This window comes from Podarcis erhardii (genome assembly GCF_964252035.2).
Source record: "Podarcis erhardii genome assembly, chromosome: 6".
Taxonomy (NCBI): domain Eukaryota; kingdom Metazoa; phylum Chordata; class Lepidosauria; order Squamata; family Lacertidae; genus Podarcis; species Podarcis erhardii.
In genome coordinates this window covers 86,102,796-86,129,297 of record NC_138510.1, presented here as the reverse complement: position 1 = coordinate 86,129,297, position 26,502 = coordinate 86,102,796, and the positions used below count along the sequence as shown (strand labels likewise).

Below are 26,502 nucleotides of genomic sequence, written 5' to 3'. Positions count from 1 at the left end.
ACTAAGTATAGCTGGAGTATCATATGTTTGCTATCCTTGGATTATGAGTTCAAAAGTGCCACAATTTATTGTGACAAGAGTAAGCCTCCAAACCCTTTCAGCATAGTTTCACTGACAATTACCCAAATTTAACAACAGATTGCTTATCTGATAAATTATGGGGTGGGGGAATCACACTCAACTGGAGTCTTGGATTAATGTGAAAAGAACTATTAATCTCCTAACACCTAACCTCACCTCCAACAACTTCCCCCTCTCTCCCCATCCGTCATTCTTATCCATTATGCCACATTGCTTCTGACCTCCATGTACTTTCACATTCCTTACTCCAAGCGATCTCCTTCCCATCTCTCTCTTCCAAACAATAATCCCATATGTGGTTTCTGTTTCTTTCTTGAAGCAAAAAAAAAAAAGTTCACATCACGCATTGACTGCACCTAGTTTATGGGTGGGTATCTCTGCATTCCTGTGTGGAGACTCAATAAACACTTTGAAATGGATCTGATTTTAGAAAGTCAATTAAAAAACATCTCCAGACATGTTTCTTGGAGATAAACTGTAATGAAACTAATGAAACAAAGGAATGTGGCTAATGGTTCTTGAAAGTGTCATCAATAAAGAGCTGTAAGTAATTAGCAATCTGCCATTATAATAGTTTGCCTGTTACAGTTCAGGTTTTTCCTCCTTGTATTTGCCTTTTTAATTATTGTCACCAGATCTGAGGCCCTCACCTCACAGAGACAGTTAAAATGTTATGGCAGCTAATGACTTTGACATAGATTGTTTCTGTCAGATGGGGAAAGGTAGGATGCATAAACTGTGAAATGTGCAGAGCCCCTCTCCCCCAGGAGCGTACTGACAAATGAAGAAGAAAATTGAAAACGTGAAGGTGTGTGGAGGAGAAAAAAGATCTCTGTTTATCAACATGTACTGTAAATATAGAACCAGGTCCAACTGTTGCAATGAAGGAGACATGATACATATAGAACAATTCTTTATGTCTACTCAGAAGAAGTCACTCCTTCATTGCAACAGTTGGAACTGGTTCTATATTTACATGTAGGTTCTCTCCACCATATTTTGGGCAAAGTGAAATTTATAGGGCTAATTTGGACATTTCTGCTTGGAACATGTCTGAGGGGTTCTCAGCAGCTTCTGCTGACCACCTGAAACCAGCACAAAATCTCTGCCCTTACACATCTGCAAACAGGCCCCTGTCCATCCTCCATATAGCCAAGCAAGAGCCATTAGCAAAGTTCAAGGACAAGTTCCAGCCAGGAAATACCAAATGCTGGTGAGGTGTAGAGTCTATGGAGAATCTCATGGGCCAGATAGAGAGTCCTGGAGGACCACAACAAACACACCCTAGCCACACCCTGTGGGACATGGGTGGCGCTGTGGTCTAAACCACTGAGCCTCTTGGGCTTTCTGATCAGAAGGTCAGCAGTTCGAATCGCCATGATGGGGTGAGCTCCCATTGCTCTGTCCCAGCTCCTGCCAACCTAGCAGTTCAAAAGCACACCAGTGCAAGTAGATAAATAGGTACCACTGTGGCGGGAAGGTAAACAGAGTTTCCATGTTCTCCGGTTTCCGTCACGGTGTCCTGTTGCCCCAGAATTGGCCTTTGATTGGACTTAACTGTCCAGGGGTCCTTTACCTTTTTACCTAGCCACACCATAGCCTGTAGTTCCCCAAAACTGGTTTATACTGCTAGGGTAGAAGATAAAGTATTGGGCTGGCACCTACCTCTGTCCTGCAGTACATTCATTCCAATCAGAAGTCAACTTGAGTGGAATTGAAGTAGAATCGTGTGGTGAGGGCAGACACCAGGCAAGCTTGACTTCTCACTGGTACTTCTAATCTTATAGCACATGATAGATAGCATGCAACATTAGCATGCAATTTGACAGTTGGCCACCTATTTTTTTTGTTTATATTTTATACTAACTAATCAACAAAATTCATTTTTCTCACTCATTATTTTATGTTATAAAGTGTCCAAAGCTAATCTAAATTCCACAATTCTTCCTATAATTATCTGTTTTGATGTAGCTTAGTACTAATACTTTGGAAGAATTTCCCCCCAAACATCGCTAATATCAGATTTTCTTGCCTCTTACAGAAACTACTAGACATTTCCAGTGCAAGTTCTTTTTTCAACTCCATCAAAAATCAGTGGAATTTTTCCATTTATTTGAATGCATGATATAAATTAATCTAGATTGGAATATTTAATATTTGCTAGTGTGTCCTTCCAATGTGCAGGGCAACAAATATCATTCAGCACTTTATTCTACTTTCCCTTAAGTGGAAACAAGATTTCAACCCCCCCCCCTTTCTCTGCCACCTCCAGCCCCTTATTTTAAATACTGGTAAATAACCAGTGGGAAAGGAAGCCATTTCCTTTCATAATTTAAATGTGTGTGGGATTTGGGGAATTGCTCGACAGTTGACAGGTTTTTTCATTCTTGAAGCCTGCCAAGAACGCAAACAATCAAGAGATGAAGCATTTAAATATTGAGGCTTAAAACCTCCTATTCAAATTTGAATGAATTGGGAATTCAGACATAGAGTCCTAAAATCTTTGAGTTGGAAGGGCTCCAAGGGTCATCTAGTCCAACCCCCTGCAAACCAGGCATCTCAGCTAAAGCATCCATGACAGGTAGACATCCAACCTCTGTTTATAAACTTCCAAGGAAGGAGAGCCCATCACCTCTCATGGGAGTCTGTTTCACTGCTGAACAGCTCTTACTGTCAGAAAGCTTTCTGACTGCTTAGTCGTAATCTCCTTTCTTGCAGCTTGAAGACCTGAAGGAGCATCTCCACCCCCATCGTTCTGCCCAGACACTGAGGTCCAGCACCGAGGGCCTTCTGGCGGTTCCCTCATTGTGAGAAGCAAAGCTACAGGGAACCAAGCAGAGGCCCTTCTCGGTAGTGGCACCTGCCCTATGGAAAGCCCTCCCATCAGATGTCAAAGAGATAAACAACTACCTAACATTCAGAAGACATCAGAAGGCAGCCCTGTTCAGGGAAGTTTTTAATGTGTGACATTTTAATGTATTTTTAATCTTTGTTGGAAGCCGCCCAGAGTGGCTGGGAAAACCCAGTCAGATGGGCAGGGTACAAATAATAAATTAGTAGTAGTAGTAGTAGTAGTTTGAGTCCTACCCTCCAGAGCAGGAGAAAACAAGCATGTTCTCTCCTCCATGTATACTTCATGATTTTCCAAGTTAATGGGATTGCAAACAGTCCCCCACCCCCCAGGAAAACTTAACACAGAAATGAACGTTAAACTTCTGCTACATTTCCAGAAGTGACTTTTAAGTGGTGTGATAGAGCACATAGGAAATTTGGCTATCAGCTGCAGGAGCCAAGAGGAGCCCCAGGATGTTCCATGTCCCCCAGCTTCAAAATTAATCCTACATCCTAAAAATGACCTCTCCATTATTATTATTATTGTCTCAGAATGAGAGGGTGTTCTTATTATTATCATTATGCAGCCTAGGAATGTATTAGCAATAGAGATACAGAGTTGCCATTAATAATCTTCCAATTCTAAATTCATTTAATTTCATTGTGCTTCTCTTCCCTGTTTCATGTTGGATTTAATAGTGACTCATAGGACTTTTATTTTGTCATATGAATCAAATTCTAAAGCCTGTAACTACTGTTTCTGTAAGTGATAATCACACCTTTCATTTCACCCTGATTTGTAAGAGCTATGCTTTGAAAACTTGCCTGAAGACTTGCTTTTTCTAATTGTTCTGGGTAGAATTGCCAACATCAAATTTCACCAAATGCAACTGCAAGATGAATGTGGCAGTTCCCACTGAGGAGAAACAATCCATTGGAGGCAAAAGGCACTTGATAAGATCAGCAAAGTAACTCTTCATCCCTCTGCAGGACCTGATCTCATATGGGTGGAAAGATGTAGGAAAGGGATGTCAAAAAGAAAGAGAGAAGGAGATGGCAAAAGGAGAGGGGGAAAGAGTAGTATGTGGCCCCCAGCAAATTAGTCCCTCAAATTATTCTTGAGGGAATGGGGCCCTCAACAGAAACAGCTTGCCCATTTAAGGTCTGGGCTAAAAACATTTAATAACACTTTCCACCTCATATGCCTTCATTAGTCACCACTGACGTTGTACATTTTTGTTTTGCTTTTGATGAATTAATTTCCTCTTATTGCCAGCTACCTTGGAGGTCTGCTTTTGGGGAGAAAAGCGGAATATGGATATTTAAAATTAATAAACCATGTGAAGTTATCTTCTGAATAAAGTAGTAGTGGATATCATTACTTGATGAAAAGCTAAAGGAAGATTGCACCCACGGTCTCTCATCTAGTTTGGGGAGGTTCCCATTGCCTCACATGCTCAGATTCAGTCACATCAATGTCAGAGGCACTCTCCCCATTCCCTCACCATGAAGATACAGCAAGTTAATATATGCATGGCCGCCTGATTTTCCATGGCGCAAAGACATGGCCCTTCGACAGAACATTTGTTGTGGGACTGGGGAAAGAGGGACTTCCCAGTTTGAATGTTAATGAGAAGGTATAGTTTGCCAGACAAAGTCAACAGTAAAATCTGAGTGTGAAAGTGGGGAGAGAGGGAGTGCATGAGTCTGTTGCAAATTCCCAGTCTTCCCGGTCATAGGTTGAAAGATCAGAAAACAAACATTTTGTCCTTCAGCTCTGGCACATGGTCTTCTTCTTTCTTCTTCTTTGGCACATGGTAATGGGAGATTTGCCATGTAGATTGGGGACCTGTGGCCCTGCAGATGTCATTGGCTTACGCTTCCCATCACCCTTCATTGGCAATGCTGGTTGGGGCTGATGGGCGTTGGAGTCTGAAAACATCAGGAGAGCTATGATTCCCATTGTGTTATAGCAGGATCTGAAGCCTTAAGGTCTTGCTGCAGGGTGCTTTAAAAAAACAAACAAACAGAGGAGTGTAGGATCTGGAAACCCCCAGTCATTCCTTGATATGGGCTTCAGAGACCTGGAACACTATTGTGCAGATGTGGTTCACCTGGGGGTCAAGTGGGCTCATGTTGTTTGCTATAGTTCTACACATCTGAGTCAAACAATGACCCTAAAGGCTTTCTAGAGGTTTTCCTAGGATTAAAATGAGGATGATGAGATAGTCCTTCACTGTAAAGAATTACCCATGGAGACTAATTACTTTTTCTAGCTGCTTTATTTTCTTTTAATCTCCAGCATCAGAGAATACTCACTATAATTAGTGCTGAGACAAAACTGTCTCCCATTCGGCGTATGAAATATGCTGTGAATTCAAGAATTGTAGAGTTGGAAGGGACCAGTACAGTCCTCTAGTCCAACCCCCTGCAATGCAGGAATCTCAATGAAAGCATCCATGACAGATGGCCACCCAACCACTGCTTTAAAGCCTCCAAGGCGGGAGAGTCCAGCACCTTCCGAGGGAGTTCATTCCTCTGCTGAACTGTTCTTACTGTCAGAAAATTCTTCCTGGTGTTTACTTGGAATCTCTCTTCTAACCTGAAGCCATCAGTTTGGATCCTATCCTCTAGAGAAGGAGAAACAAGCTTGCTCCATCCTCCATGAGACAACCCTTAAGATATTGGAAGATGGCCATCATATCTCCTCTCAGGACTCAGCTGTACAGCTGCAAATAAAACATTCTGAATGTATTGTAAAGTGCAATATACAATTGTGACACTGTGAGCTATTGCAAATTCAGTGCATTTTGCAAACCAATTTAGAAAAAAAATCATTTTCACAATGTTTTTAACGTGTGTGGAGGTTCCACCTCAGTCTCCTCTTTTCCAGGTTAATAATAATAATAATAATAATAATAATAATAATAATAATAATAATTTATTTATTATTTATACCCGCCCATCTGGCTTGGTTTCCCCAGCTTCCAACAAAACTTTTTAAATACATTAAAACATCATAAACATTAAGCATACCCAACTCCCTCAACCGTTCCTCATTAGGCTTGGTTTCCAGACCTTTGATCATATTCTTTTTCTTTACCATTATAGTTCACAATGGCGAGAGCCAAAGTGGTGTTTTTGCCTCTAATAGATTTGTGTATTTATTCCATAATCTATACAATTTTTTCCTCATTACATGATTTATAAATCCTTTACGTACCTTCACCTTTTCATACCATAAATAAGTGTGCCAACCGAAAACAATATCATTGGCTGTTGTGCCTCATTGCAAGGAAGCACAAAGCCTGGTTAAGTGCCAAGACCCCTAGAGCCTCGCACCCCTCAACAGACATTGGAATGGCCTCTCACAATATCGTTCCAGAATGTGCCTGTGGGATAGGCCCGCTTTCAAATGCACGAACTGAGTGGAATTTCTTGCCCCACCCAAACTCTGTCTTGTCTTCACCCATGCACACTTCCTTCCATCTAGGAGCAACAAGACCACAAGGGAAGGAGCCAAACTGTTGGCTCCTGCAGCAAGACCCAGGATTTCCTTCCATGCTCACAATGGTTGGGAAAATCACTTCCAAGGATAAGATCATGATCCAGGAGTAGCATGTTTGTAATATATATTTGTATTAGAATCAAAGAAAAATATATCCAAGTAACAAGCAGGTGCAATTTATCTATTTATTTGTATATTTTGGATTGTGGGGAAGGGGGGAAATGGGTCTTTTTGGAGAGGAGCTGGGCTGGAGATGCTGGACTTCCTATTGCTGCTGCCTATTGTTTTCTGCCTGGAAGAAAAAAGAAAAGATTCTTATTTTTTTCATTCACTATTCATTTATTATTCCATTGATACCCCCTTTTCCCTGCAAGGATCTCAGGGTGGCTTACGTGAGTCTCCTCTCCTCATCCCATCCTTACAACAGCTCTGTGAGGTAGGCCTAGAGGCAGTGAGCACCCAAGGCCGCCAATTCAGTTCTATGGGTGAGGGGGGGATTTGAACCCTGCTCCCCTAGTCCTAGTCCAACAGTCTAACTTGGGTTGCCAACCCTTTGAACCGATGGGCACACCTGCAAACCTGAGAGACTGCAGTGGGCACTACACCGTAATGGAAAATGTAAAGGAACATGATTATCTCTCTGCTTCAAAAGTGATGTCCCTGAAGTCTTCTTGTATCAGTGATCTGCCTCCTTCCTCCCCAGCGAGCCAGATTCTCTCTGGCCTCACTGTTCCTCATGAACACAGGTGATCTCTTACTTTAGTGACATCCATCTCCCGAGCCTTGCGTCAAACATGGATTACTTTGATTTTGACTACCAGTTCCCTTTTTTTTTTTTTGTCACAGCCACTAATTCCTCCTTCTTGTCCTCCTCCTCCTTATAGACCAGGGCATCATGTTTCGGTGAGTCACAGAAGGAGGCCAGCAGCCTGCACAGCCTTTGAAATCTAGGGAAGAAAAGAAAGAAGGTCAGGTAATGGATTATATTTATTTCCTCAACACTTTCTATCTCTACACTGCGTTGGGGGCACCAGGCAGCTAAACTTTCAGAAACCTCTCATGGAGAGTGCATCTTGTCAAAAGAGCCTCCAAAACTGGAAGATGATGCCCACAAGGGAGAAGGCAAGCCACTTCCCTCAAAGCATCTAAGGTGGCCCTGAGGATATCTGTTGTTGCAAAAACTAGCTCCTCTTGCCTGGACTAACTATCCTGAAATAGTTGCTCTTCCCAAAGTCCTCAGCCATGTCACTCAGCAGGGGGACATGTCACAACAGAGGACATGACACCATTACTTTAGCTATCTTGCTTAACAATGGAACAATGGGCATCCCTCCCCTTGATATACATTTTAAAATGTATCTTTTAGTGGGTTAAGCACAGAAATAGTACCTCGGGTTAAGAACTTTGCTTCAGGGTGAGAACAGAAATCATGCGGTGGCGCAGCGGTGGCAGCGGGAGGCCCCATTAGCTAAAGTGGTACCTCAGGTTAAGAACAGTTTCAGGTTAAGAACGGACCTCCAGAACGAATTAAGTTCTTAAACTGAGGTACCACTGTATTATTTGTCTACTTTAATGTATAATTTATATATAGTAGTCAATAAGGGGTTGGGGTGGGAAGCAGCTTTTGAAAGAAAAAAAAAAGGGAAATCAGATTGGTCTGGCATGTCTTATTTTTGAGAAACCCATGCTGGGTTTTAGTAATCACAACATCCTTTTGTAAATGCTCACAGACCGACTGTTGAATTATCTGTTCTAAGACCTTCCCTGGTATCGATGTCAAGCTCACCAGTCAGTAGTTACTTGCATCTTCCTCCCCCCCCCCCTTTTAAGACAGGGAGGCGTTTGCCTGCCTCCAGTCTGTAGGGACCTCACCTGTTCTCCAAGAATTCTCAAAGATAATAGACAAAGTATCTGAAATTACCTCCACAAGCTCCTTTAGTAGCCTTGGATGCAGCTCAGCAGGCCCTGGAGATTTGAATTATTTAAAGTAGCTAGGTGTTCCCTTACTGCCTCTTTCCTATTTCGGGCTACAACTCCCTCCTCACATCATTTGTACTGTTATCACCAGGTTGGGCATCACTTTCCTTTTGGGTGAAAACAGAGGCAAAGTAGGTGTTGAATAGTTCTGCCTTTTCTCTGTCACCCAATAGCATTTATTTATGTTCCCCACGCAGAGGAACTACCACTTGCTTGTTCTTCCTCTTACTTGGGACATAGCCAAATAAACCTTTTTATTATTTTTAACCTCTCTTGCAAGCCTAAGCTCATTCTGAGCTTTAGCCAGCCTGACCTTCCCCTTGCAACTGTTGGCTACTTTGTGATTTCCCCTTTCTTCCATTTCTTATACATGCCCTTCTTAACTCTCAGCTCATCTATAAGCTCCTTCTGCAGCCACACAGGTTCCTTAGATGCCTCCCACTTTTCTTGTTGTTAACGTTTGCATTTGGGCTTTCAATGTTTCTCCTTTATAAACTCCCCTCCTTCTTGGGCTCCTTTCTCATTGAGTATTTCTGACCATGGAATCATACCCAGTAGCTCCTAGTAGCTCCTAGTAGACTAACTAAATGGATAAAAATGGATATTCTTGTAAAGAAGCTGGTAAAATGCAGTCTTGACTATGCTACCACTCAGTGGATTTGTAACTGGCTGACTGACCGAACCCAAAGGGTGCTCATCAATGGTTCCTCTTCATCCTGGAGAAGAGTGACTAGTGGGGTGCCACAGGGTTCTGTCTTGTGCCCGGTCTTATTCAACATCTTTATCAACGACTTGGATGATGGACTCAAGGGCATCCTGATCAAATTTGCAGATGACACCAAACTGGGAGGGGTGGCTAACACCCCAGAGGACAGGATCACACTTCAAAACGACCTTGACAGATTAGAGAACTGGGCCAAAACAAACAAGATGAATTTTAATAGGGAGAAATGTAAAGTATTGCACTTGGGCAAAAAAAATGAGAGGCACAAATACAAGATGGGTGACACCTGGCTTGAGAGCAGTACATGTGAAAAGGATCTAGGAGTCTTGGTTGACCACAAACTTGACATGAGCCAACAGTGTGACGCGGCAGCTAAAAAAGCCAATGCAATTCTGGGCTGCATCAATAGGAGTATTGCATCTAGATCAAGGGAAGTAATAGTGTCACTGTATTCTGCTCTGGTCAGACCTCACCTGGAGTACTGTGTCCAGTTCTGGGCACCACAGTTCAAGAAGGACACGGACAAACTGGAACGTGTCCAGAGGAGGGCAACCAAAATGGTCAAAGGCCTGGAAACGATGCCTTATGAAGAACGGCTAAGGGAGCTGGGCATGTTTAGCCTGGAGAAGAGGAGGTTAAGGGGTGATATGATAGCCATGTTCAAATATATAAAAGGATGTCACATAGAGGAGGGAGAAAGGTTGTTTTCTGCTGCTCCAGAGAAGCGGACACGGAGCAATGGTTCCAAACTACAAGAAAAAAGATTCCACCTAAACATTAGGAAGAACTTCCTGACAGTAAGAGCTGTTCGACAGTGGAATTTGCTGCCAAGGAGTGTGGTGGAGTCTCCTTCTTTGGAGGTCTTTAAGCAGAGGCTTGACAACCATATGTCAGGAGTGCTCTGATGGTGTTTCCTGCTTGGCAGGGGGTTGGACTCGATGGCCCTTGTGGTCTCTTCCAACTCTATGATTCTATGAAAATGTGGAGAATTTGCAAATATTAGTTTCAACCAACTGCTAATCTGGCACAACAGAGGTGTCTCAAGAATACAGAAGTTAGGAATCTCTGGTCTAGTGTATTATTTGTATTTTTCTTGTGGAAGCACAACAAGGATTGCCACAGTAGGAGTTCCAGCAGAATAGCACAAATAATCTATCATATATATATCATATATATATATATATGCACCCCCCTCTATTTTGAACAGCATCAGGCTCCCTAGCTGAGCCATGGAATGAGTCACCAGGCTTGCTCTCTGTTAATGTCATCAGATGGTGGAACATTATCAACAAAACAAACAGAAAGATGAAAACGGTGGGAAAGAAAGTAATTAGACTTGTCCTTAGGGCTACATTTGCAAAAGTACATTTGATATACTTGCTGGGATTTCCACCCCCTACAACTTTAGAAACTTTAATTAAAGTGTATTTTCCCACACCAATAAAATCTGAAGAACTCCACATTTGCTTAACATTTTTAAAGAACACATGGGTTCCAGATACAAGATATTCTACAATATGCGCCTGGGCTGAGGCCTAATCACGGACTGATAGAAAGATTTAGTATAAGATGCAGGAGGATTTACAGCTCAGTTGGTTAGAGCATGGTGCTGATAACGGCAAGGTTGCCGGTTTGATCCCTGTGTTAGACAGCTGTCTATTCCTGCACTGCAGGTGGTTGGAACAGATGTTCTTTAGGTTCACTTCCAACCAGGAGGGCCAACTCACCCTCAGGATTGAAGGTGCCTGCTGCCACAACATGGATGTGCAACTTCACACGCACATGCCAGCACATAGTACGTGTGACGTCACACACATTACGTGAAGGCATGGGTATGACACATCGCACATCTGCATTGCGGCGGCTGGCGGTGGAAGCTGCCTCCTCCTCTCTGCAGACAGCGAGGCCCCCTATTTTGCAGAGATGCACTGCCTCCACATCCGAGCCCCCTGTGGCGTTCATATGGAGCCCCCGATCGTCTCACAGACTATTGACCCGTACACCACTAATCTGCTGCCACCAACCAGGTCCTCCCCGGTAAATCACTTAGTCTCAAGTTAAAAAAGAAGAGTGTAGTTTATTGAAGACACAAACTTTAACTGCATTCCAAATGTTGTTACTCTTTACCTTCTTACTCTTATTTTTTCCTGTCTCTATAATATAATAATAATAATAATAATAATAATAATAATAATAATAATAATACCCCGCCCTTCTCTTGGCAGCTTCCAACACTCTGGGCGGCTTCCAACAAAACACTAAAATACAATAACCTATTAAACATTAAAAGCTTCCCTAAAGAGGGCTGCCTTCAGATGTCTTCTAAAAGTTTGGTAGTTATTTTTATCTTTGACATCTGGTGGGAGGGCGTTCCACAGGGCGGGCGCTGCTACCAAGAAGGCCCTCTGCCTGGTTCCCTGTAACTTGGCTTATCGCAGTAAGGGAACTGCCAGAAGGCTCTCGGTGTTGGACTTCAGTGTCTGGGCAGAACAATGGAGGTGGAGATGCTCCTTCAGGTATACTGGGCTGAGGCCATTGAGGGCTTTAAAGGTCAGCACCAACCCTTTGAACTGTGCTCGGAAACGTACTGGTAGCCACTGTAACTCTTTCAAGACCTGTGTTATGTGGTCTCAGTGGCCGCTCCCAGTCACCAATCTAGCTGCCGCATTCTAGATTAGTTGGAGTTAATATTAACCTCTGCACCGACACTTTGAATTGTGCTCGGAAATGTACTGGGAGGTGACCAAGGCCCCCAAATTCAGTAGGGTTACTCTACCACATTATGAAGTATACCACATTATGAGGTATACCTCCCCTCACACAAGAACCCACTGCCCTAACTGTCTCTCTATTTCCAACTGCCTGCCAACTGCTTTTCCAACTGCCTTCCCCAACCAACCAACCCACTAAAACCAACCAACTACCCACACCTAAACGTTGGGCTAAGCCCTTTTATAAACAGGTAGGCTCCGCCTCCGGCTTTGCTATTGGTCTACATTTTAACCCTTTCTCTTCCCCTTGTACAGACATTTTCAAACGAACGGGCAAAAGCCACCCCCCAGCCCTGAAAAGGGTGCCTGGCTGGCTGGTTGGTTGTGCAGGGCGGAGCTACACTGCTTCTGTCTCAGAGGCAGTGCTGCTGCTGTCTGCCGGATTTTGAGTTTATCTGCATATATATTTTTCTGAAGTCTCATCTCAATCCTTCATTCCGACAAGCAACGAACCCTCCCAGTTCTGTTGAAAATATGAACAATCATATGCAGGGCCAGATTTAGGTTTGATGAGGCCCTAAACTACTGAAGGTATATGCCCAACTGTCCTTTGTCAACAACAAATTGTGGCTGTTTATTGTGTTGAATATATGCTATGTGGTAATTTATGGAGCTAATAGGTATCTAAAACAAGTGATATTTTGGGAGCAGGCTAGCAGGCGGGCCCATTACTTAAATCAGGCATAGGCAAACTCAGCCCTCCAGATGTTTTAGAACTACAACGCCCATCATCCCTAGCTAGCAGGACCAGTGGTCAGGGATGATGGGAGTTGTAGTCCCAAAACATCTGGAGGGCTGAGTTTGCCTATGCCTGACCTAAATCATAGGAGCCTACACAACACAAACACTGTTGCTGTATGTAGTTTTTATTTTATTTGTTTTTTATCTTATATTTTGGAAATGTACATACAGTCCCCCCCCCTAAATTTATTTGGGGCCCCCAAGAGAGTGGGGCCCTAAGCTATAGCTATAGCACTGATTATATGCATGTTTATATGCATATGCACACCAGATTTCCTAAAGCAACCAATGCATAAACAGATAGAAACTCTTTAAAAAAGTGTATTAATATATTTATAATATAACACTGTAGAAATATAGTACAACGTGGGACTTGATTCCTTGATATGTATTACCCGTATATGTAATTTATTTGGGTATAATTTTGCATATAATTAGTTGGGCTTTTTTTTTTAACCTAACAACAATAACCCAGGCAACACAGCTCAGACATAAACAGGCACACAAACTAATGTGTGCAAAACTTGATTGCATCAGAACCACATATTTTCATGTATAAATCCATTTTAAACTGATTCCTCCTCTATCCCTAGCAGCAGAATGACAGTAGTAGAGATCTGCACCCCCTATATCATGTCTTCCCGTTATCCATATATTTTATTAGCACACTTAGGAAACAATCATAGCTATGGGAAACCAGCATAATTTATGCCAGCTTCAGTTAAGATGGTGCAAAGCTCTTCATCGTACAGAATCTGGGTGGCCAGCGAGAGGGGACTGTGCTCAGTGAAAATATATATTTTTAAAAAATGCTACTACAGTGGAACCTTCCAGATGCGGACGTAATCCATGATGGAGGCACGTCTGCAACCCGCAGCGTTCGTAACTTGCAGCGCCGCATCTGCATGTCGGGATTCACAGAATGCTGTGTAAAATAGTAAGTCTGCAGGCTTGAGTTTGCTAGCTGATGCAACTGGCAGATGCAATCAGCCTGCAATACTTTCTATGGAAGTGCTGGGTCAGAAAGACTCAGCAGTAATGTGCTGTCAGTTGATTGGCTGTCATTGGTTTAAAAGGGAAACCTGTTCAGCAGTAAGGGGGTGGTGTAGAGGAGTGTGGTGAGAGAGAGAGATAGATAGAAAGGTCTTCCTATTTGCCTTAAGGTGCAGCCAGGTACTCTGTTTGACTGTATGAACTGCTCTTGTATTATAGCCTGTAGATATTTGTATATATAGCTCACAATAAATATACTGCACTGAAGAACCTGGAACTCTGAGCATTTCTGCTAAAGCACCGCAGAGAATTTGTGACACTCCGCACGCGCATGATGCGATTTGGCGCTTCTGCACATGTGAGAGTGGCGAAACCCGGAAGTAACCCTTTCCAGTACTTCCGGGTTTCCTGCGGTCCGCCACCTGAAAACACATAACCCAAAGTGTTTGTAACCCGAGGTACCACTGTATGGCTATTGAGCATTTTCCTGCTCTGTGGTATATGGAATCAGATGGTAACCAACTCTGAAAACCATATCTCTTTCAGAACTGAGTTCTGCTTTGAGCTTGAATAGACGTCAACTAAGGGATTGGCTCTTCTGGACTGAATACAGAAAGGACCTGCAACTAATTAGAAACACCAATCGCCCCCCCCCCTGCCCTCTTGGAATCCCCTCTTGAGAACAGAGCATTATTTTATATTTATTTTATTTTATTTTTAGATTTTTATTAGTTGCAAACACATAAATACATAAAATATATATAAATAAAACTGAAAAGAAAAGTAAAGAATAAAAAAGAGAGAAGAAACAAAACAAAGAATGAAAATGGAAAAATAGATAACAAACCTAAAAAAAATAATTCATATCAACTTCTACATAGGGAGTTCAAGCCTTTTTAAAACAGCTTCAGCTTGGCTCCTTTATTCGTATCTTGACTTCCCGCTATCAACGAACATACTTAGCAAATAATTTTTTCCCCTGGATAACTGTATTCAAATGATAAATATTGGAGAGACAGTCTGACTGTCAGTGGGATTTAGTCTATGCTAAGCCAGGTGATGTTCTGGAAGCCTTCTTTTTCCATGTAATTAATAACGACAGCCCATTCTCTCCTTGTTCTTTCTTTTGAGTGATTTCTTATTAGATCCATTAATTTGGCAAGTTCTATATATTCACTTAATTTTAAGAGCCATTCTTCTTTTGTGGGAATTGTATTACATTTCCAATGTTTCACTGTCATGATCCTTGTGGCTATGATTGCGTATAGAAAGACTCTTTTATTTTCCTTTGGGATGTCTGTTGTGAAAATTCCCAATAAAAATAATTCTGGCTTTTAAAAAATATGTATGTCTAATCATTTTTTTTTTATTTCTTCATATATCATGTCCCAGAATATTTTTATTCTGGGACACGTCCACCACATGTGGAAAAGAGTCCCCTCTTTTTGATTACATTTCCAGCATTTGTTACTAATCTTTTTGTTCATTTTAGCCAATTTTGCTGCAGTCATATACCACCAGTACATCGTTTTAAGGAATTTTTCTTTAATCGTGTAACAAGCTGTGAATCTAATATCATTTTTCCAGAGGTTATCCCATTTTTCTAATTCTATATTATATCCCAGGTCTTGTGCCCATTTTACCATTACATCTTTACCATTACATAATGATTTGTACATTTTAGACAGATTCTTTTTTGTTATTTGAGAGAAGTTCTTAGTCTAAATCAGAGATTATTTTCTCAAACCCCTTTTTTCTTTTATCTTGCTCAAAGATTCTGCTGATAATATTGCAGCCAATTTATGCCAATTTGTTTTAAAGTGTCATAATTCTTTAATCTTAATTTATTATCACATTCTTCTAATAAATTTTTATAGGTTAGCCATTTTTTTAGAGCCCGTTATCTGACCAAATTCTTGCCAAACTGAGCTGGGAACCTGCTGGCTAAGCTATAGATCTGTCACATCCTAACTTGCTCATCCCAGTGGATGTAGAACTAGAATTGTGCCCTTACCTATATTGTGACATCATCATAGTTTACATTTCTCCCTCCTCTCTCCACATCCACTGATTGTCACTACGGTGGACGCTCAGGTTGCGGACGTGATGTTGGGATTTTTGACTACATGCCATTCTGTGCAGCTTCACACAGCGTCAATTAAGAGTTGGCCGACAGCCAAGGATGACTGAGCAGAGAGGAGTTATCTGCCTGGAGATATGGGACCCTGGAAACAGGTTTACTTTTGGTTAAGGTCTCACACAGGCATAATAACTTATGACCCTTACTGACTGGAGTGTGTGTTGGTCAGTGTGAGTTCTGAGAGTCGTTTGGAGTTTGTTAAGAGAGAGCTAGGAAAGATCCACGTGTCTGTTCTCGTATATAGTAACTTGTAGAGTCTGCTGTAAATAATAAACACATCTATGTAACCAAGTTACTAATAGCAGCATTTTGCTCCTGCTTCATCCATCGTGCCTGTAACTGATTGCTTTCTGGAACTCTGCGTACGCTCTGCTAAGGTCTGGCCAAGGTCCTGCCACAGGTCAAAGTTGTGAAACACCAACACGTGATCCATGCAGGATGCACGTTCGCAACCCGCAGTGGCGCAGCTGCGCATGCATAGGTTGCGATTCGGCACCTCTGTGCATGCGCGACCCCCGAAACCCGGAAGTAACCCGTTCGGGTACTTCTGGGTTTTGGCAGGTCCGTAATCCAAAAAAAATGCAACTTGAAGCGTCTGTAACCTGAGGTATGACTGTACTGGGTTTTGAATAAAGCAGGATATGATGGAACCTTAAGGTTGGTAAGTGATCCTACAATGAATGAGAGAAGCTGACATCCTCTCTGAATTTTCTAGAGTTCTGTCAGAGTGTATACCGGTACATGTCTATAAACCACTATGTGATGGGGCTGGAAATGGCTAGCGCTTGAAGGTTTAAACCCTTATTAAATGTCATCAGTGAGTTATGTTCTTATGCATGTTTCCTATATTTCATAACTCTATATTTCTCTTTTCTTTTCTTTTTTGAATACCAGATTTCTTATTGATTTTTTGATTGTTATCAAGGCCACTCATTCTGAGGTAAATAGGTGTTAAAAATGGAAAGTGGGTTGTTCAAATTTAGCACTGTAGCAACAACATAGCCTTTAGCTCAACCCAAATTTCATTAAAAGAAGGTATTTCCTTTCCCCCATATGATACTGTTTTGTGTTCTGCTGCCTGATTTTCAATTGTATGGCCACCAATGATTCCACCCACTTTTTGTCAATGCCATTTTATTGCACCTTGTTTTCATTTTCTACCTTTGTCCAAAGTTTATATATGTTGCCTTCAGCATCACAGTTGAGAATATCAAGAAATGCTGCAATCCTTTAGATGTAGTACAAGCCCACACCTTCTGACTCACCAGAACTTCTGACTCATCAAGCCAAATGCTATATGTTGTGACCTGTCCAGTATGTGACAGCCCACCCACTGTCTCAAGTGGTGAACTCCACCTCATGTCCAAAACTACCAAATGCATTGCTAGCTGATTTAAAAGTGTTCTGAGAGAATTGCGGGCAGAAAATGATTAAATAAACTTAGACACAGATACTCATGGTGTAGACAAGTGAGGCTGAGGGACCAGGAATCCCTGACGCCTAGCAATGATCGGTGGTGGCTAATGAAACCTGGTGGGACAACTGGGCCACTAAGTAGAAGCTTGGTCAAGGAGATCATCAACATGATCATGAGGATATCTAGGGCTGTGTACCACATTTTGATGAATCCCAAACTGAAGGTCAATTTTCTGGGATCCAGGCTTGGGCTGAGATGGGCTGAGAGAGCCTTGGAGCGACCCAGATTGGGTTACCCAGTGCAATCTGGTGTTGTCAGTTGATGAAGCAGGCTGCAGGGGTCTACTTCATCAGCATGTTCCTCACAGAGACCGCGCTGGGGTCTCTGTGCAGACCCCATCATGGCTGAATCCTCTCCTGAACAGCTGGGAAGGTACTTGGGAAGCAGCACCCAGCAGGATTGAATCTTGCAAACTTCTAGGTGCTCCTTTGAGAGGGTCTTCCCTGTAGTGAAGGCAGCAAGAGGGAGGGAGGGAGGAGATGCAGTGTATCCTTCTTGCCCCCCTCCCAGCAAATGTTTAATTAGGGTTTATAAACCTTAAACATTAGCCCCACCACAAATTGTTCTGGGGCTGGATTCAGCTTTTTTGGGTTCCCATGTTTTGTGTGTGTGTGTGCGTGTACAACTCTACATTATCAACATTATCAGCATCACTATCATTAATGATGATGATGATGTAACAGTTATGATTGTTATGAAGATAACATATTTATCTTCATAAATATCTCCACCCCCATCGTTCAGCCCAGACACTGAGATCCAGCACCGAGGGCCTTCTGGCGGTTCCCTCATTGCAAGAAGTGAGATTACAGGGAACCAGACAGAGAGCCTTCTCAGTAGTGGCGCCCGCCCTGTGGAACGCCCTCCCTTCAGATGTGAAGGAAATAAGCAGCTATCTTCTCTTTAAAATACATCTGATGGCAGCCCTGTTTAGGGAAGTTTTTAATATTTAATGCTGTATTATTTTTAACACTGGATTGGAAGTGGTTAGGGAAACTCAGCCAGATGGGCGGGGTATAAATTATAAATTATTATTATAAATTATTATTATAAATTATTATTATTATTATTATTATTATTGTTGTTGTTGTTGTTGTTGTTGTTGTTGTTGTTTTTAACACTGGATTGGAAGTGGCTAGGGAAACTCAGCCAGATGGGCGGGGTATAAATTATAAATTATTATTATAAATTATTATTATAAATTATTATTATTATTATTATTATTATTATTATTATTGTTGTTGTTGTTGTTGTTGTTGTTTTTAACACTGGATTGGAAGTGGCTAGGGAAACTCAGCCAGATGGGCGGGGTATAAATTATAAATTATTATTATAAATTATTATTATAAATTATTATTATAAATTATTATTATTATTATTATTATTATTATTATTATTATTGTTGTTGTTGTTTTTAACACTGGATTGGAAGTGGCTAGGGAAACTCAGCCAGATGGGCGGGGTATAAATTATAAATTATTATTATAAATTATTATTATAAATTATTATTATTATTATTATTATTATTATTATTATTATTGTTTTTAACACTGGATTGGAAGTGGCTAGGGAAACTCAGCCAGATGGGCGGGGTATAAATTATAAATTATTATTATTATTATTATTATTATTATTATTATTATACCACAAGAATGAATACAGTTATTGTGCCATTGCAATAAAACACTACACAATGTAACAAAACCGCAACAGCAAAACAGTAACTATCTTCCATTACCTAGTTAACAAATCCGCCTTTAGAAATTTCATCTGCAGAGCAATTGCTCCAAATTTTCTGAATTTCTCCCCCTCTACTAAAAAACCATAAGCTATACATTCAATATTTGAGCTGCTTTAGTATATTGGAGGTGGGGTGGGGAGGAAATGACATATATAACTCCCAGAGATATTTTGGCACCTCACAGCAATATCAGATTCACATCAGAAATCCAGGATCTCAGCATGACAGTTGGTATCCAATTTTGTAATAAATATCCAATCTGTCACTCAAAAAGTAAATGTGGTTTCTTTCCCCAGTGTTTAAATTAGTAGCCTGGCCTCTCATTCTGAGCTGTGGCAGCTGCCAGACTGAAGAAGTTGCTGAGAAGGGAGACAAATCGGGAGAATTCTCAGTGGCTCGGCAGGACCTTTTCTAGGAAGGAAGATGGAGAGTTTGCAGCCCTACTTTCAGGATTCTTGCCGACACAGGTATGAGCAACTAACAGACCATAGGCTCTGTTCGCCCATTGTGAGTTTCTAACAGCATAACTCCCACCCGTAAAGCCTACACTTATTATGACCAGATGGGGTGCATTCAGACATGGGGGTTATTGCATTGGTTTTCCTTGTTGGACACAATTTATAATGCTAGTGCTTCTGTCTAGGTTTCTAACATTACTTTAAAAAAAATAATAATAATCTTTATTAATTTAAATTACACACATACACAAAGAATTTACAATCTCATACTACAAAAAGAAAATTAAAGAAAAAACAATTAAGAAAAAAGAAAATGTTTATTTAAGTTTTAAGTATTAATTAGGAAGATTAAGGTTTTCTTATGCATGGTTTCTAAAAAACCATTACTTTTACAGTGGTACCTCAGGTTACAGACGCTTCAGGTTACAGACTCTGCTCACCCAGAAATAGTACCTCAGGTTAAGAATTTTGCTTCAGGATGAGAACAGAAATTGCGTGGCAGCAGCACAGTGGCAGGGGGAGGCCCCATTGGCTAAAGTGGTACCTCAGGTTAAGAACAATTTCAGGTTAAGTACGGACCACCAGAACAAATTAAGTTCTTAACCCGGGGTACCACTGTATACTGTGTTACCTGTTGAATTATGGAACGGTGGCTTTTTGATCAGAATACAGGCCACAACCATTTTAAAGGTAAAGGGACCCCTGACCATTAGGTTCAGTCGTGACCAACTCTGGGGTTGCAGCGCTCATCTTGCTTTATTGGCCGAGGGAGCCGGTGTACAGCTTCCGGGTCATGTGGCCAGCATGACTAAGCCACTTCTGGCAAACCAGAGCAGCACATGGAAACGCTGTTTACCTTCCCCCTGGAGCTGTACCTATTTATCTACTTGCACTTTGATGTGCTTTTGAACTGCTAGGTTGGCAGGAGCAGGGACTGAGCAATGGGAGCTCACCCCGTCATGGGGATTCAAACCACCAACCTTCTGATTGGCAAGTCCTAGGCTCTGTGGTTTAACCCACAGCGCCACCCGCGTCCCTTACAACCATTTTAGGTGTGTCCAATTGACGAACAGTAGTGAACGTCAGGGTCCTATTGGACCTAGAAGAAGGCAGAAGGGGGGAGGAATGGGGGCAGAGCATAACAGGGCATAACGGGCCTTATGCATGCTTATACATGTTTTGCCGATGTGCAAGGGGCCAGGAACGGAACCCACACATGGAATGGTTGCCACCTGTACCACCATGTCATGCAAAATTCCATTCCTACTGCTGGATTTAGCGTTCCCCCATATTTCACTCATGAAAATGGTGCTAGCATTGAGAACTCCCAAGAGAAGAAGGCTCAGAGCCAGGGGATTGGTGGTGGGACACTGACGAGTGGTCAGAGGGAGAAGAGAGAGCAGACTGGGGAGGAGGAAGTGTCAGAAGCTGAAGAGGTAAATGGGTTTAGTGAGCAGGAAGAGGCTGTGTGGAAGAGAGCCAGTGTGGTGTAGTGGTTAAGAGAGGTAGCTTCGTAATCTGGGGAACTGGGTTCGCGTCTCCGCTCCTCCACATGCAGCTGCTGGGTGACCTTGGGCTAGTCACACTTCTTTGAAGTCTTTCAGCCTCACTCACCTCACAGAGTGTTTGTTGTGGGGGAGGAAGGGAAAGGAGAATGTTAGCCGCTTTGAGACTCATCTTCTTCTCCATCTTCTTCATCTTTGAGACTCATCTTCATCTTCTTCATCTTCTTCTTCTTCTGTTGCCGAGAGCAGTCCAGAGGCAAAAGTTGGAGAGGAGGAGGGCCAAGAGGCAGCGATGTAGCAGGCTGTGCCTAAGAAGCCAGAGAGGGACTTACCCTCCTGCAGTGACCAGCTCCTTTCCCCCTTGGCCTCAAGACAAGGTGAAGAAGTCTCAGGTTGCTTGTGAAGAACCCAGGGGAGGAGGAGGAGACTTAGAGAGTGGTGGGAAGGCAGGAACCTTCAGTCCACACAACAACTGTCTCATTGGGGGCAAGACCTACTGGCAAGAGTTGCTGTGCTCAGCAGGCCTGAGCTGTTTTTTTTTTCTTTGAATAAAGAGTTAACTTCATTGCCATCTTGCTGACCTGCTCCTGACTCCCAGCTTGATCCTAACAAATAGTGAGGAAATTACAGTTCAAAACTCCCATGAATTTCTAGGAGGATAGAGGTTATTGACATTGCAATTCAACTTGGGAAGAAGAATGACTCCTGAATCACCCCGATTTGCTCCACTATTTTGCCACCACACAGAAGTGATGCTGATGCCTAATAAACACAGGGTGGTGGTTTTTAAAAAATAGTGGTTTAAGAGATTTTCTGGAGTAATTTTGCTACAGTTATTTAAGTTGTATCCCAACATTGCTTGAGCTGTTTCACCCAATTGGCTTCAAGTTCCACTTTCAGAAAAAATTGGCGGCAAATATAAGTGAAATCTATGTTGCATTGTGGAAATTTGTTGAGTTTGGAAGGAGATGATTGAGCAGAAGGATATAATCTTATGGAGAAAATCAACCATCTTATGGAGAAAATCAACCATCACAATTTGTAGCTCTCAAATGCTGCACATACAGTTGTTATTAGGTTTGAAAAATAAACTTGAACACCTGAGTTAAAGTGGTGGTGGTGGGGAAGGTTTCCAACTAAATTAATCCATCCTCTGGCTTAATGAATTATTATCATTTTCCAAAGCTGTCAGCAGAATATTGCTTTTCATTTCTCTTTTAAGTGGATAATTTTCCATTAAAGTAAAATAGGCTGGTTAGTATGGAGGTAACCTGTGAACAACTCTGTGTAGTTGATTGAAGCTCCAATATGAATCCTATTATTTTGCTTTCCAACGAAACTTCAATTTTGCAGAAACACGCAACAAGAAAAAAGAAACCAAAAGTGACAAGAAGACAGCTTTACTCCTGTGGTGCAATGGGTTAGTGTGCCTGGCTGTTAACCAGAAGGTTGGTGGTTCGAGCCCACCCAGGGATGGCTGTGGGCAGAATTCCTGCATTGCAGGGGGTTGCACTAGGTAAGCCTCAGGTTCTGTCCATCGCTACAATTCTCTGATACTATAATTCTACTTGCCTGGTACATTTTATAATAATAATAATAATAATAATAATAATAATAATAATAATAATATAATATAATTTATTATTTATATCCTGCCCATCTGGCTGGGTTTCCCCAGCCACTCTGGGCGGCTTCCAACAGAACACTAAAATACAATAACCTATTAAACATTAAAAGCTTCCCTAAACAGGGCTGCCTTCAGATGTCTTCTAAAAGTTTGGTAGGTATTTTTCTCTTTGACATCTGGTGTGAGGGCGTTCCACAGGGCGGGTGCCACTACCGAGAAGGCCTTCTGCCTGGTTCCCTGTTACACGGCTTCTCGTAGCAAGGGAACTGCCAGAAGGCCCTCGGCACTGGACCTCAGTGTCCGGGCAGAACGATGGCGGTGGAGACGCTCCTTCAGGTATACTGGGCCGAGGCCGTTTAGGGCTTTAAAGGTCAACACCAGCACTTTGAATTGTGCTCGGAAACGTACTGGGAGCCAGTGTAGGTCTTTCAAGATCGATGTTATATGGTCTTTTAGTGGAGGGATGGCCTCTAACTCAGTAGCACAACAACCACTTGGCATGTAGAAAGCTCCTTGCATCTCTCAGTCTGAAATCCTAAAGAGCCACTGACTGTCACTGTAAACAATCCTCTCCCAGATGGGTCAATGATTTGGTTCAAAGGTACTTCCTATGTACCTGTGTACATAGGAAGTCTCACAGTGCTGCATTTTCCTACATTGCAGGGAGCTGGACTAGAACTAGATTATCCTCAGGGTCCTTTCCAACTATGGTTCTATAAAAATAATAATATCACTTCAGATGCACATGATGCTAGTCCCCCCACCCCATCTGTGTGGATGCTGCCACTTCTGATGCTTTCTGCTGGAATATCCCAGGCTGGTTTTATAATAACATTTTTGATGTGATGTGGGATTGGTTTCTGCCTCTGTAGTTGGCTGGTGTTGAAAAGGTGTTGGCAGCTATACCTCTGACCATGTACCCTCTTGACCCCTGTCCCTCCTGTCTCATAAAATCAAGCACAGGAGAGTTGCCTGGTTGAGTCCAGAGCTTAATTCATCACTGCACTAGGGGAGGGAGCTGCTGCTTTGAAAACTCTATCCTAGGCATTGTTGAAATGTCTAAGAATGAATGGGTACCCTGCCCAGAAGCATCTCACTCAACAAGCCACAACACTAGCTTCCTGGAAGGGAGGGAGCAGGTAGGGACAAGGTGATGGGGAGGTTCGCATGGTGCAGACATATGTGGAACAAATCCAGTGAACCTACACCATGCCAGCATCCCTGTTACCTCACGTTCCAGGTAAGTGGCAGCAACCTTGTTGCCAGGAACCCAGTACTGTGGCTTCACCCCACCAGAGCACCTGCCATGATCCTTCCTATTGCATCTCCAGGTAAGTAAGGAAGGTGAGGACACCCAATGCCCTATTCTCATTAAAGGTAAAGGTAAAGGGACCCCTGACCATTAGGTCCAGTCAGGGCTGACTCTGGGGTTGCGGCGCTCATCTCACTTTATTGGCCAAAGGAGTCGGCGTACAGCTTCTGGGTCATGTGGCCAGCATGACTAAGCCGCCTCTGGTGAACCAGAGTAGCGCACGGAAACGCCATTCACCTTCCCGATGGAGCGGTACCTATTTATCTACTTGCACTTTGATGTGCTTTCGAACTGCTAGGTTGGCAGGAGCAGGGACCGAGCAACAGGAGCTCACCCCGTCACAAGGATTCGAACCGCTGACCTTCTGATCGGCAAGTCCTAGGGTCTGTGGTTTAACCCACAGTGCCACCCGCATCCCTATTCTCATTAATGCTTGATAATTAGTGCCACAAGGTGATATGGCCACAATCAGGCTCAGAGTTAAGCACCCTTGGAAACAGTTAACCCCAAGCTTTCCTTTTACAGTGGTGCCCCGCAAGACGAACACCTCGCAAGACGGAAAACCCGCTAGACGAAAGGGTTTTCCGTTTTGGAGGCGCTTCGCAAAACGAATTTCCCTATGGGCTTGCTTCGCAAGACGAAATGTCTTGCGAGTTCCTGCAGCTTTTTTCCCCTTTCCCCCCCTTTTCCTAAGCCGCTAAACCGCTTATCAGCTGATCCGCTGATAAGCCGCTTATCAGCTGATCCGCTAAAAGCCGCTAAACCGCTAATAGCGCTAATCCGCTAAGCTGTCAATGGGCTTGCTTCGCAAGACGAAAAAACCGCTATACGAAGAGCCTCACGGAACGGATTAATTTCGTCTTGCGAGGCACCACTGTATTGGACTGTGGGCAGATGCCTCGCACCCTGGTCAATCCCTACCCACAGCAATCCAGCATCTATCTCTGCCAATCTGCCGAGACTTTCTGGAAATTTTCCTTTAAAGACATGCAGCTTGATGTTGTGTAAGTTGGTTCTCTTTTGATATAATGGTAGAATGCTTTTATGGATTTTACTGTTCAACTTTTTTTGTAATTTCTGAGTATGACTTTGAGTGCTGTTTTAACTGTAAGTATGACTGATATGTACTTTTAAAAACAATCAATTCCATTCATTCCAGGAATTCAAGTGCTAGAACATCAGGGAACACTATACTAAGGAAAGTATGCACTACAAAAAAATAATAATAAAAAAAATGCCTTCCTCTCTTTTATAGTATAATGCACCTGCATCTTTGATGCACTCAGTATTATGGGACTGTAATTTTGTGTTCCACTAAGTGAAGACTGAACTTTCCTTTTTTAGATTCTTTCTACACATGTGTTTAGCTGCCACTGTTGGTCCACCAGGTTCATCTTATTTCAAAACTGATTGTGGAAGTTACATAAAACAACATTGGCCTGCATGGTGGGTCTGAAAAAAACTGTGTGTGTGTTGGGTGGACTTTTCAGACATTGACATGTGCAACTTTCCCCATGTTTATGCATCAATTTGGCTCAGAAGCTGTTTTCTCCAAATCAGATGTTTTTTCCCAAATCAGGAAATAATGTGGCTTAATTTTGAGTCACTCTGACATCAGAAACATCACCCACTTTTTAAGCCCCTTCCCCCCTCCCAACTCTCCACTTTCATCTAGCCATCCATTTACTATTTTAATTTTTTTATTAAAACTTGTATACCACCCTTTATCCAAAGTTCACAGGGCAATTCAAAGCATAAAAATACAAAATGAGAACACAAAATACGTAATAAAAAAGAACAAAAAACAAACCAATAACTTCCTTCCCATGAACACATTTAAAAACCATAGAATGTTCAGTCAGCTAAAGGCCTGGTTAAAGAGAAATTCATTTTTCCAACTTCCCTCTCTCCCTTCCTCACCACTTACTGAGCTGGCATGGCATGACCTATAGGTGATAAATATTTGGAAATGGAGCAGGGTAGCAGCCACTGTATCTCTTCCCAACTCTCAAATGTTGATCTGAAGATTTGAATAGAGCCTACCCACCTAAGCGCTATTCACCTACTCTTAAATCAACACACATAGGTCATGAGTGGGAAGGAAGAATGGATGCATTTTTTCCCTCCCTGCTCCATAATCATGGTTCCCTGTTATGTACTGAAGTTCTCACCCTGGGCCAGCAGGGGGATACTGTAGGTAGTTTACACTCAGGTCCACATATGCAAATAAGGGATTGAAAGTGACGTTCAGTGATTGGACAGTTACAGAAAGTGTTACAGTTGCGTTGTAGTGGAGCTCTATATAAGCAGGCTGGCTGAACCCTTCAGTTCAGTTCTGTTCTGGCCTGTGAATAAACAAGAGCTGTTTGAAGAATCGCTGTGTCGTCTGATATGTTCACCCACAACTTAACATTCCCAAACACCTGATACGGTCTCCCATCTGTGCAAAAGAGATCTTATTGCATGACCAGGTGGTGACAGCCCCAGCCCCCAGGGATCATAAGAAAGGAATAAAGACTCTGACCATGTTATATGGAATTAAAATTAGGCCACAACTTTATTAAACTTCTGAATGTAGGAAGACCTTGGCTTAGGCCTTGGGTGTGTATCCCTCC

General features: G+C 42.4%; 2 long non-coding RNA genes across 2 annotated transcripts; one reads left to right on the top strand and one right to left on the bottom strand.

Annotated features, from left to right (window-relative positions):
* LOC309343999 lies at positions 1-21,317 on the top strand. Its single transcript, XR_014157510.1, has 5 exons — positions 1-79; positions 3,773-3,930; positions 7,306-7,394; positions 19,282-19,452; positions 21,198-21,317. It is a non-coding gene; the product is annotated as an uncharacterized lncRNA (long non-coding RNA).
* LOC309344002 lies at positions 6,593-7,326 on the bottom strand. Its single transcript, XR_014157515.1, has 2 exons — positions 7,180-7,326; positions 6,593-6,713 (listed from the first exon to the last, which is right to left on the bottom strand). It is a non-coding gene; the product is annotated as an uncharacterized lncRNA (long non-coding RNA).
* Positions 21,318-26,502: the final 5,185 nt, after the last annotated feature.